The sequence below is a fragment of the Heterodontus francisci genome, chromosome 18, assembly GCF_036365525.1.
Source record: "Heterodontus francisci isolate sHetFra1 chromosome 18, sHetFra1.hap1, whole genome shotgun sequence".
Taxonomy (NCBI): domain Eukaryota; kingdom Metazoa; phylum Chordata; class Chondrichthyes; order Heterodontiformes; family Heterodontidae; genus Heterodontus; species Heterodontus francisci.
In genome coordinates, this window is record NC_090388.1 from 76549711 (window position 1) to 76563349 (window position 13639).

The 13639-nt window shown below is 46.3% G+C and overlaps 1 protein-coding gene across 3 annotated transcripts in view; it reads right to left on the minus strand.

Moving 5' to 3' along the window:
• The window catches only part of LOC137379735 (uncharacterized), a 102606-nt gene that overhangs the window by 60924 nt on the left and 28043 nt on the right, over nucleotides 1–13639 (minus strand). For 2 of the 3 annotated variants that reach the window (XM_068051037.1, XM_068051036.1), the window contains exon 1: nucleotides 13111–13174. The exons of the other annotated variant lie outside the window; for it this stretch is intronic. The gene's annotated coding sequence lies outside the window, so the exon portion shown is untranslated. Of the gene's footprint in view, nucleotides 1–13110; nucleotides 13175–13639 lie in introns of those variants that run through there. 3 annotated transcript variants of the gene reach the window in all.

Consider the following 13639-nt stretch of genomic DNA (forward strand, 5'->3'; position numbering starts at 1 on the left):
CTTGGTCTGGGAGTGATGTATCGATGTACCTTGGTCTGGGAGTGATGTATCGATGTACCTTGGTCTGGGAGTGATGTATCGATGTACCTTGGTCTGGGAGTGATGTATCGATGTACCTTGGTCTGGGAGTGATGTATCGATGTACCTTGGTCTGGGAGTGATGTATCGATGTACCTTGGTCTGGGAGTGATGTATCGAGGTACTTTAGTCTGGAAGTGATGTTCTCAGGTACTTTGGTCTGGGAGTGATGTATCAAGGTGCCTTGATCTGGGAGTGATATATCGATGTACCTTGGTCTGGGAGTGGTGTTCTGAGGTACCTTGGTCTGGGAGTGATGTATCAAGGTGCCTTGGTCTGGGAGTGATGTATCGAGGTACCTTGGTCTGGGAGTGATGTATCGAGGTACCTTGGTCTGGGAGTGATGTATCGAGGTACCTTGGTCTGGGAGTGATGTATCGAGGTACTTTAGTCTGGTAGTGATGTTCTCAGGTACCTTGGTCTGGTAGTGATGTTCTCAGGTACCTTGGTCTGGGAGTGATGCGTCGAGGCACCTTGGTCTGGGAGTGATGTATTGAGGCACCTTGGTCTGGGAGTGATGTTCTGAGGTACCTTGGTCTGGGAGTGATGTTCTGAGGTACCTTGGTCTGGGAGTGATGTTCTGAGGTACCTTGGTCTGGGAGTGATGTTCTGAGGTACCTTGGTCTGGGAGAGATGTGCTCAGGTGCCTTGGTCTGGGAGAGATGTCTCGAGGTGCCTTGGTCTGGGAGAGATGTCTCGAGGTGCCTTGGTCTGGGACTCCTTCAGTCGGCCTCCAGAAACTGAGTGTTCGGAGACTAGTGGCAGGCTCTGGTGTTATCATCCCTATGGAGATCAACAAATCTGAAGAACCAAATTTACCAAATGACACAATAAGAAAAATATCTAATGGACAAGCTCTCACTTTTATAACTTTTGCTTCAATGAGCAAACCAAAATCAATATAAATGAAACAGGAATTACCAGTATACACAGTCAAAATGTCACAAATTACACATTTACTGTCAGATACAACAAAGATGGACCTCACGGATTTACTGGGCAGTCCTCTCAGGAAGTATGGCACTAAATTACAGTCTCACTGTTGTTCAAAACTCTGAAATTCCTCAGGTAGGTCCCCAGATCCTGTCTTTCCAGATACAGCTGCAATTCCCAACAGACAACAGTTTCACTTTAATTGTGAACTCCACAGGTAGTCCTCACCAAAAGAAAAACATGTTCTTCTCCAGAACCTTCTCAGTTTTCTTTACAACAGGCTCGACGGTGTGGATTCCCAGTGTTACCTTTATCTGTGTCTTCAGTGATAACCCTGTGCACTGCATGGCTGGATCTGGTGAATCAGTTCCTCCAAATAACTGAAACCGCTCCTCGATCGCACCTTCACTTTCTTCAACCTGCCTGTAAAATGCACCTTTCTGCCATCTGAGCTTGGATGGCACTGTCTCACTCTTTTAGCTGGTTCCAACTAGTTTTAGTTACCTCAGCAACCTGAAGTATTTGTTTTCAATTTTTGTGAGCACATTCTGTTCCAAAAAGAGAAAAACAATCTTTGCTAACAGGGTCAGGGCACCTGCCGGAGCATTTGACAAGCCATCTGTTCAGATAACAATTAGTAAACGTTTCCCCAATGGGTCCTGCAGACTGCAGATTCCATCACACTGGATGTATGGGGAGGGACTTCCAAGGTGTGGATTTGGAACGTGAGAGTATTGTTCAGGGGCTGCGAATGTCTGAAATGGTTGGAGAGGGGTTTCTTGGGGATTGTGAGTATCACTGGGGCAGGATCTGTCTGGCGGCTGGGACCTATGTCGGAAAACACACTAAATGCATCAAAATGCTTTAATCAATTAACAGCTGGTTCCCAGCTGAGTACCAGGAAACTGGCAAAGGGAACAGAATCCTGACTCAGTGGCATTTATAATTCACAGGAACCTCCTCACACTCTAAATACATATTCCCACCCTGCCCCCTCTATTCTCATCTCCCTCAAGTATGCAGTATCCAATCTCATCAAGCTGGAGTGTGTGTGAAGTCCTACGGATTTGACTGAGAGAGAGGCCCAGAGATGTCAACAAAGGTGGGAGTGCTTGTCCTCCATTGGCGGGTTTGCAGAGCAGGGAGATATAATACTTTAGAAAGCCTAGAGCAGTACAGAAAGTGCAGGGGTGAAGAAAAAAAGAAAATAGAGGACATGAAAAATTATTGACAGGTAAAACCAAGAAAAACCCAAAGTACATTAAGAGCGAGATGATAACTAAGTAAAGGGTTGGGCCCATCAGAGATGTACAATGGAATTTACATGTGGATGCAATGATGTGGGCAGGGTTCTTAATGAGTTTTTTGTCTCTGTCTTCACAAAGGAGGTTAATGCAGACATTGTAGTTAAAGAGGAGAAGTGTGAAATATTAGATAAGATAAGAATAATGAGAGAGGACGTACTAGAGAGCCTGAAATCATTGAAAGTGGATAAATCGCCAGGGGCGGATGGATTGTATCCCGGGTTGTTAAAGGAAGCCAGGGAGGAAATAGTGGATGCGCTGAGGATCATCTTCAAATGCTCGCTGGATAAGGGTGAGCTGCCAGAGGACTGGAGGTCTGCGAACGTTATACCATTGTTTAAAAAGGGTGCGAGGGAAAGGCCAAGTAATTATAGGCCAGTCAGTCTGACCTCACTGGTTATGGTTATGGTTGTTGGAGGTCAATCATCTGAGCTCCAGGACATCACTGCAGGAGTTCCTCAGGGTAGTGTCCTAGGCCCAACCATCTTCAGCTGCTTCATCAATGACCTTCTTTCAATCATAAGGTCAGAAGTGGGGATGTTCGCTGATGATTGCACAATGTTCAGCAGCATTTGTGACTCCTCAGATACTGAAGCAGCCCGTGTAGAAATGCAGCAAGACCTGGACAATATCCAGGCTTGGGCTGATAAGTGGCAAGTAACATTTGCACCACACAAGTGCCAGGCAATGATCATCTGCAACAAGAGAGAATCTAACCATCTCCCCTTGACATTCAACGGCATTACCATCGCTGAATCCCCCACTATCAACATCCTAAGGGCTACCATTGACCAGAAACTGAACTGCAGTAGCCATATAAATACCGTGGCTACAAGAGCAGGTCAGAGGCTAGGAATGCTGAGGTGAGTAACTCACCTCCTGACTCCCCGAATCCTGTCCACCATCTACAAGGCACAAGTCAGGAGTGTGATGGAATACTCTCCACTTGCCTGGATGGGTGCAGCTCCAACAACACTCAAGAAGCTCGACATCATCCAGGACAAAGCAGCCCGCTTGATTGGCACCCCATCTACAAACATTCACTCCCTCCACCACCGACGCACAGTAGCAGCAGTGTGTACCATCTACAAGATGTACTGCAGCAATGCACCAAGGCTCCTTAGACAGCACCATCCAAACCCACGACCTCGAACAACTAGTAGGACAAGGGCAGCAAATTCATGGGAACACCACCACCTGCAAGTTCCCCTCCAAGTCACACACCATCCTGACTTGGAACTATTTTGCCGTTCCTTCACTGTCGCTGGGTCAAAATCCTGGAACTCCCTTCCTAACAGCACTGTGGGTCTACCTACCCCAAATGGACTGCAGCGGTTCAAGAAGGCAGCTCACCACCACCTTCTCAAGGGCAATTAGGGATGGGCAATAAATGCTGGCATAGCCAGTGACGCCCACATCCCATGAATGAATTTTTAAAAAACCTCAGGGGTGGGTAAATTATTGGAATCAATTCTGAGGGACAGGATAAACTGCCACTTAGAAAGGCACGGATTAATCAGGGATAGTCAGCATGGATTTGTAAAGGGAAGGTCATGTCTTACGAACTTGATTGGGTTTTTGAGAAAGTAACAGGGAGGATTGATGAGGGTAGTGTAGTGGATGTGGTCTACATGGATTTTAGTAAGGCATTTGACAAGGACCCACATGGTAGACTGGTCAAATAAATAAAAGCCCATGGGATACATAAGAGACTAGCATGTAAAATTAAAGCACATGGGATTGGGGGTAGTGTATTGTGATGGATAGAAAATTGGTTGGCAGACAGGAAACAAAGAGTAGGGATAAATGGGTCTTTTTCTGAATGGCAGGCAGTGACTAGTGGGGCACCGCAGGGATCACTGCTAGGACCCCAGCTATTCACAATATACATTAATGATTTAGATGAGGGAACTAAATGTAATATCTACAAATTTGCAGATGACACAAAACTGGGTGAGAGGGTGAGTTGTGAGGAGGATGCAGAGAGGCTTCAGGGTGATTTGGACAAGTTGAGCAAGTGGGCAAATGCATGGCAGATGCAGTATAATATGGATAAATGTGAGGTTATCCACTTTGGTAGCAAAAACAGGAAGGCAGATTATTATCTGAACAGCTATAAACTGAGAGAGGGGAATATGCAACGAGACCTGTGTGTTCTCGTACACCAGTCGCTGAAGGTAAGCTTGCAGGTTCAACAGGTGGTTAAAAAAAGCAAATGGTATGTTGGCCTTCATAGCGAGAGGATTCGAGTACAGGAGCAGGGATGTCTTGCTGCAATTATGCAGGGCCTTGGTGAGGCCACACCTGGAATATTGTGTGCAGTTTTGGTCTCCTTATCTGAGGAAGGATGTTCTTGCTATAGAGGGAGTGCAGCGAAGGTTTACCAGACTGATTCCTGGGATGGCGGGACTGACGTATGAGGAGAGATTGAGTCGGTTGGGATTACATTTGCTGGAGTTCAGAAGAGTGAAGGGGATCTCATAGAAACCTATAAAATTCTAACAGGACTTGACAGGGTAGATGAAGGAAGGATGTTCCTGATGGTGGGGGAGTCCAGAACCAGGGGTCATAGTCTAAGGATACAGGGTAAACCATTCAGGACTGAGATGAGGAGAAATTTCTTCACTCAGAGAGTGGTGAGCCTGTGGAATTCACTTCCACAGAAAGCAGTTGAGGCCAAAACATTGTACGTTTTCAAGAAGGCGTTAAATAGAGCTCTTGGGTCTAAAGGGATCAAAAGATATGGGGCAAAAGCGGGAACAGGTTACAGAGTTGGATGATCAGCCACGATCATAATGAATGGTGCAGCAGGTTCGAAGGGCCGAATGGTCTACTCCTGCTCCTAGTTTCTATGTTTCTATACAGGGGAATGTGGCAGATTGGATCCAGAATTGGCTCAGTGACAGGAAACAAAGGGTAGTAGTCGACAGATGTTTTTGCAAATGAAAAACAGTTTCCAATGACGTTCCACAGGGCTCAGTGTTGGGTCCCTTGCTGTTTGTGGTATATATTAATGATTTGAACTTAAATGTGGGAGACATGATTGGGAAATGTACTGATGACACAAAAACTGGCCGTGTAGTTGATAGTGAAGAGAATAGCCGTAGACTCCAGAATATCATCAATGGTTTGGTTGAGTGGGCAGAAAAGTGGTAACCGGAATTCAATCCAAAGAATTGCGAGGTAATGCATTTGGGGAGGACAAACAAAGCAAGGGAATACACAATAAATGGGAGGATACTTTGAGGGGTAGAAGAAGTGAGAGACCTGGGAGTGCATGTTCACAGGTCCCTGAAGGTTGCAGGACTGGTAGATAAAGTGGTGAAGGCGGCATATGGAATGCTTTCCTTTATTGGCCGAGGTAGAGAATACAAAAGCAGGGATGTAATGCTGGACCTGTACAAAACGCTGGTTAGGCCACAGCTGCTGGAGTACTGTGTACGTTTCTGGTCACATTACAGGAAGGACATAATTGCTCTGGAGAGAGTACGGAGGAGATTTACAAGAATGTTGCAGGGCTTGAAAGTTGCATCTATGAGGAAAGATTGGATAGGCTAGGGTTGTTTTCCTTCGAACAGAGGAGGCTGAGGGGTGACTTAATTGAGGTGTACAAAATTATGAGGGGCCCAGATAGAGTAGACAGGAAGGACCTGTTTCCCCTAGCGGAGTGGTCAATTACCAGGGGGCACAAATTTAAGGTGATTGGTAGAAGAATTAGAGTGGACATGACGAAGAACCTTTTCACCCAGAGGGTGGTGGGTGTCTGGAATTCACTGCCAGGAATGGTGGTGGAGGCAGAAACCCTCAATTCATTTGAAAAAGGTAGATGGACATCTACCTGAAGTGCTGTAAACTGTAAGGCTATGGATCTGGTTTTGGAAGGTGGAATTAGATTGGGTGGCTCGTTTTTCTGGCCGGCACAGGCACGATGGGTTAAACGGCCTCTTTCTGTGCTGTAATTTTTCTATGATTCTATATAGTGGGTAAGAGTCCAATTTGAGGCATAAAATGCAGGGAGAGTCTTGATCACAGCTAGAGAGAGGGGAGATGCGGGAAGGTGTGGGGGGGGGGGGGGAAGAGAGAGAGAGAGAGAGAGAGAGAGAGAGAGAGACTCGAAAACAGTCAAAGAGGATGAGATTGAGCGAGGTAGAGAGGCGCTGGAGGGTGATGAAACATAGGCATAATCGGCTTAATTAGGTAGAACGTAGATATAGTTAATACACTACACCTTTTAGAATTAAAAATTGAATAAATGGTCAGTTTTCAAAACTCACTGAAATTCTCTTTTAAGTAGGTAGAGTTAAAAATTTCAAGGTCTTACAAGGTCCCTGTTACAATAGAATGTGAACCAGAAACACCTTTTAAGTTGGGAAATCCATTTCATGGTCTCTGTTGCCAAGGAATTGGAGGATAAACACAAATTGAAACATCCTGTGTGACGTCAATAGGAGGTACCTATAAACTTAATTAGTTGACAGTGTTGGCGATGTAGCCAGATTGACGCAAAAGGTTCAAGGTACCACAAAAAATTATAAATAATAAAATGAAATGGTACTTACAGAAACAGATGCCAAGTAAACCCAATTATAAACATTTTGACCAGATAAAGCTCACAACTTCAAGAGCAGGGGATTTCCAGCAAATAAGTTAAGCAGGGATGATAGCTAATGGTATTACCATATATGGATCTCAAAAGCAGGAAAAACACACACAGAAAGCTAACACCTTTATGCTAAAAGATCAGCTGATAGCTTAGAAACAGTACAAACACGAGAGCTTTTGAATCAAGAAACGAGAAGTATTGAATTCCTCAAGAATGCTTTGCAACCTATGGCTTACTCGGGGAATTTAAGGTAAAAGTTTGCTATATGTTTTGATGGATATTCTAAGATATTTTGCTACAACAAACTTTTGGATTCTATTTTAGAAATAAAGTTATGTGTTACATCTCTTAGTAATCTTTGATATTGTGGTATACAAAGCCACTTAAAGTGTATTGCATGTTCAACTCTTTAATATATAAAAGTTAATAAATCGTCTCATGTAGCATTCTGTATACAATTACAAGAACCCCCTCTCTGTGTCTCTTTAAGTGGAGAGATACATATTGAAGAGAGCTTCCCAGACCCTTATATCTTGGATATTTATGACTTAGCCTATTTTTTAATAATTATGGCACCTGTGTAGGGGCCCCAACAACCCCACTGCCTTGTGGGCGTCTCGGGAGAGACCAAGGCTAAGGGAGTAAACCCTAACAGAAAATCCGGAGCGGAACCCCGTAGGCGGTCATGTGTCACCTTTGGCATGTTTCCGGCAGTTCCTGCAGCCACACTGGTGCCAAACGTCGTGTCCTGCACTCCTTTGGACCCCACCAGAAAGGCCGAGAGGGGGGTTTTGACGACTGGGCAACTCTCAACCTCCATAAATTTGCCCAGGCATGCGCCATGGAGAGGTCACTCCATAGTTGCCTCACAGCGACTGAAACAACACGGAAGGCAGCAGTTACGGGTTATAAGTCCAGATAGATTGGCGTAGAAACTGGGCGCCACGGGTTGCCTTTGTCGGTGGGAGAGGTCATTGCACCTCACTGGACAGCTACCGCCCGCCTCAAACCGGGCAGCCCCCGGTCAATAAGGTTCTGTCCCGCCACAGTCTGCCTGCTTCAATGGGTGCTTGGAGCTCAGGGTCATTGCCCGAAAGGTGGACTGATACACCGCACCAAACATGAAAAATGGAAAGAAGGTACCAGCCCTTCGCTTTGCAAGCTGGAACGTCAGAACTATGTGTCCTGGCCTGTCGTAAGACCTTACACAAATCAACGATTCTCGGAAGACCGCCATCATTAACAACGAGCTCAGTAGACTCAATGTGGACATTGCAGCACTTCAGGAGACTCGCCTCCCCGCGAGTGGCTCTCTAGCAGAGCAAGACTACACCTTCTTCTGGCAGGGCAGGGATCCTGAAGAACCAAGACAGCATGGAGTGGGCTTCGCCATCAGAAACTCCTTGCTCAGCATGATAGAGCCTCCCTCAAATGGCTCGGAACGCATACTGTCCACCCGACTGCTCACCACCTCTGGTCCAGTACACCTACTCAGCATCTATGCTCCAACACTCTGTTCCGCACCTGAAGCTAAAGACCAGTTCTATGAACAACTCCATAACATCATTAGCAGCATCCCCAACACCGAACACCTATTCCTGCTGGGGGACTTTAATGCCAGGGTTGGGGCCGACCATGACTCATGGCCCTCCTGCCTTGGGCGCTATGGCGTTGGAAGGATGAATGAGAACGGGCAGAGACTGCTTGAGTTGTGTACCTATCATAACCTCTGCATCACCAACTCGTTCTTTCACACTAAACCCTGTCACCAGGTTTCATGGAGGCACCCAAGATCATGTCGTTGGCACCAGCTAGACCTCATTGTCACAAGGCGAGCCGCCTTAAACAGTGTTCAAATCACACGCAGCTTCCACAGTGCGGACTGCGACACCGACCACTCCCTGGTGTGCAGCAAGGTTAGACTCAGACCAAAGAAGTTGCATCATTCCAAGCAGAAGGGCCACCCGCGCATCAACACGAGCAGAATTTCTCACCCACAGCTGTTACAAAAATTTCTAAATTCACTTGTAACAGCCCTTCAAAACACTCCCACAGGGGATGCTGAGACCAAGTGGGCCCACATCAGAGACGCCATCTATGAGTCAGCTTTGACCACCTACGGCAAAAGTGCGAAGAGAAATGCAGACTGGTTTCAATCTCATAATGAAGAGCTGGAACCTGTCATAGCCGCTAAGCGCATTGCACTTTTGAACTACAAGAAAGCCCCCAGCGATTTAACATCCGCAGCACTTAAAGCAGCCAGAAGCACTGCACAAAGAACAGCTAGGCGTTGCGCAAACGACTACTGGCAACACCTATGCAGTCATATTCAGCTGGCCTCAGACACCGGAAACATCAGAGGAGTGTATGATGGCATGAAGAGAGCTCTTGGGCCAACCATCAAGAAGATCACCCCCCTCAAATCTAAATCGGGGGACATAATCACTGACCAACGCAAACAGATGGACTGCTGGGTTGAGCACTACCTAGAACTGTACTCCAGGGAGAATGCTGTCACTGAGACTGCCCTCAATGCAGCCCAGCCTCTACCAGTCATGGATGAGCTGGACATACAGCCAACCAAATCGGAACTCAGTGATGCCATTGATTCCCTAGCCAGCGGAAAAGCCCCTGGGAAGGACAGCATTACCCCTGAAATAATCAAGAGTGCCAAGCCTGCTATACTCTCAGCACTACATGAACTGCTATGCCTGTGCTGGGACGAGGGAGCAGTACCCCAGGACATGCGCGATGCCAACATCATCACCCTCTATAAAAACAAAGGTGACCGCGGTGACTGCAACAACTACCGTGGAATCTCCCTGCTCAGCATAGTGGGGAAAGTCTTTGCTCGAGTCGCTCTGAACAGGCTCCAGAAGCTGGCCGAGCGCGTCTACCCTGAGGCACAGTGTGGCTTTCGTGCAGAGAGATCGACTATTGACATGCTGTTCTCCCTTCGTCAGATACAGGAGAAATGCCGTGAACAACAGATGCCCCTCTACATTGCTTTCATTGATCTGACCAAAGCCTTTGACCTCGTCAGCAGACGTGGTCTCTTCAGACTACTAGAAAAGATCGGATGTCCACCAAAGCTACTAAGTATCATCACCTCATTCCATGACAATATGAAAGGCACAATTCAACATGGTGGCTCCTCATCAGAGCCCTTTCCTATCCTGAGTGGTGTGAAACAGGGCTGTGTTCTCGCACCCACACTTTTTGGGATTTTCTTCTCCCTGCTGCTTTCACATGCGTTCAAATCCTCTGAAGAAGGAATTTTCCTCCACACAAGATCAGGGGGCAGGTTGTTCAACCTTGCCCGTCTAAGAGCGAAGTCCAAAGTACGGAAAGTCCTCATCAGAGAACTCCTCTTTGCTGACGATGCTGCTTTAACATCTCACACTGAAGAATGCCTGCAGAGTCTCATCGACAGGTTTGCGTCTGCCTGCAATGAATTTGGCCTAACCATCAGCCTCAAGAAAACGAACATCATGGGGCAGGATGTCAGAAATGCTCCATCCATCAATATTGGCGACCACGCTCTGGAAGTGGTTCAAGAGTTCACCTACCTAGGCTCAACTATCACCAGTAACCTGTCTCTAGATGCAGAAATCAACAAGCGCATGGGTAAGGCTTCCACTGCTATGTCCAGACTGGCCAAGAGAGTGTGGGAAAATGGCGCACTGACACGGAACACAAAAGTCCGAGTGTATCAGGCCTGTGTCCTCAGTACCTTGCTCTACGGCAGCGAGGCCTGGACAACGTATGCCAGCCAAGAGCGACGTCTCAATTCATTCCATCTTCGCTGCCTTCGGAGAATAATTGGCATCAGGTGGCAGGACTATATCTCCAACACAGAAGTCCTTGAAGCGGCCAACACCCCCAGCTTATACACACTACTGAGTCAGCGGCGCTTGAGATGGCTTGGCCATGTGAGCCGCATGGAAGATGGCAGGATCCCCAAAGACACATTGTACAGCGAGCTCGCCACTGGTATCAGACCCACCGGCCGTCCATGTCTCCGTTATAAAGACGTCTGCAAACGCGACATGAAATCGTGTGACATTGATCACAAGTCGTGGGAGTCAGTTGCCAGCATTCGCCAGAGCTGGCGGGCAGCCATAAAGACAGGGCTAAATTGTGGCGAGTCGAAGAGACTTAGTAGTTGGCAGGAAAAAAGACAGAGGCGCAAGGGGAGAGCCAACTGTGCAACAGCCCCAACAAACAAATTTCTCTGCAGCACCTGTGGAAGAGCCTGTCACTCCAGAATTGGCCTTTATAGCCACTCCAGGCGCTGCTCCACAAACCACTGACCACCTCCAGGCGCGTATCCATTGTCTCTCGAGATAAGGAGGCCCAAAAGAAAGATGGCTCTCTGAAAGATGGTAATATTCTTTGTTAGTTTTCTTTCTTTGAAGGAAGACCAGTTCAGTTCTTTAGACCCAAATAAGTGTCCATATGAATTTATCTGGTTGAACTGAATTAAAAGGAGATTCATAGGGATGTACACTTGATTTGGTTTAGTCCCTATAAGGGGTTAAAGTCATAAATCACTTCAGCAGAACAGTCAGAGAGGGGAAGTGAGGGAGGAGAGATTGAGGGAGAGGAGAGAATTAATCCTGTGAACAGCCAGAGAGTGAGGCAGAGGGAGAAAGCACTAGAGCTGCCAACGAGACTTGGCTTTTGTTGAAGAAAGAAGTCGAATGGTTTGAGACACCAGTTGGTCAAACTCACACCAGGTTAGTTTACTAACTTTACCAGCACTGCAAAACAGGGTTATAGTCACCCAGTATCCTATTAACTTGCTCACTAAATTCTGGTCATTGCTGAACTATGAAACAACAATGTTCCATTATCTGACACACACAGGGAATGTACCAGGTGGACCAGAACCATCTGGTAATAAATACTATCCTCCTTCTGCACAATATCAATAGATAAGAGGTATTTCTAAGACACACACCCAGGCATTCCTCAAATCGCAATTGCTGACACTGCCCAAATGTTCAGCTATTCTCCATTATAATATTGCCTCGGGTACCACTGCGGACTGTCAACTTACGCAGAATCTACAGCACAGAAACAGACCCTTTGGCTCAACCACATGTATACTCCAGAGAAGCATTCTCCCACTTCAAATACCTTTCCCCACCCTGCCCCCATGTCCCTCTATTCCCTTCTCCCTCTTGTATGCAGTATCTTATCTCATGAAGCTGGTATTATAATTCAGCGGGTGTGAAACCCTACTGGTTTCTGATGTCCTCCTGGAGATCACCTCAATCTCTCTTACACTGATTTTGGGTGGGGCATCATTTTAGTTTGTGTTGCAGGAGAACAGGGGACATAAACCAGTTGTCAGCATTCACCCTGCTAAATGTGGCACCTTTATCTCAGCGGCAGACTGGGCGGCCCAGGGGAAATACTGAACCTGTGAAACCAGGATAAAGCAGCTGTTTCAGTGCAACACACAGACGCTGACTATCCCAGCAGCCGAGTTAAAACAGCTCCGGTATAAAAGCTGCAAATTCAGTCCGATCCCCGATCTCTGCCCCGGAGAGTTTGCATTTGGAATCACTTTGCAGTGACACAAAGTGCATGAGCTGTTTTCTTTAAAACATCTCGTCTCACCTTCACAAGCCTGAAAACATCACAAGTGCATTCATCTCTCAGGTATAAAACCCTGGAAAGGCAAAGATGCTGCAATAGCACCGACTTTTTGTTTAGCTGGGACCCTTGTTTAAGAGTTTACACTAGGATTGAGTCAGTCCGCAGAGCTGTGCCCCACACTGCACAGAGAGAGTCAGACAGTAAACAAATCTCCACTCAAACAACACACCTTAACCCAACAGCACAGTCTCCATTTTAACTCTAAATAAATGGGGTTCGAGGGAGTTAAAATCGGGACCCGATTGAATTTAAATAGTATAGATGTGGGCTGGAGTACAAGAGGCTGGAGAAGTCCCCAAGACTCCTGCAAACTAGGACCGAAAATAACACAGAAATTAATACTTTATTCACAACGTTACACAAATATACGGTTGGATAAAAATATTTTAAGTTTAAAATTAGTTTAATTTCACAATTTTTTTATCCGTTTACTTTAAAACACTATAACGTGATAAGTGTTATAATTGATATAGATATAAATAATAGAATATTTTGAGCCTTATAGGTATGAAACCCAAACCTTACCACATGTTCCTGTTATAGCTGCTCTCCTCTCCACTGGTTTCAATCCACACTCTCGAATTCCCTGTATAAAGATTGCGCTCACACACATGCTTCCTCCTGGGTCCTAAACTCCCCCCCAAAAAACAAACATTTCGCTGCTTTGTTACTTGAAATAGCATGAAGCTGTATGTGAAGCTTAGACCCTTTCAAAGTCAAATTTCATTTGTTTTTTTAAATAGGCAGCCCTGCTTGTTGAACAGACCAGATACACCACACAGTTTCAACCACAAATGCAGTTCAGAGGGTCAGGTTGAATTTGGCTCCCACCAAACTCCAGTACAACTGCATTCAGTGCAAAGACAACTTCAAAAACTGTCGAGAAGGAAGTTTCATGTGGGAAAGAGGCAATCAGTTCATTGTTGCTTTTAAAGGAATCTGCAGCACAGAACAGACCATTTGACTCAACTGCTTACGCTTCATAGCAGCCTCCCCCCCTCCCCGTCCACCCTGCCAGTTTAATGACCTCTTCCTAAAGGCCTGCTACCCAACC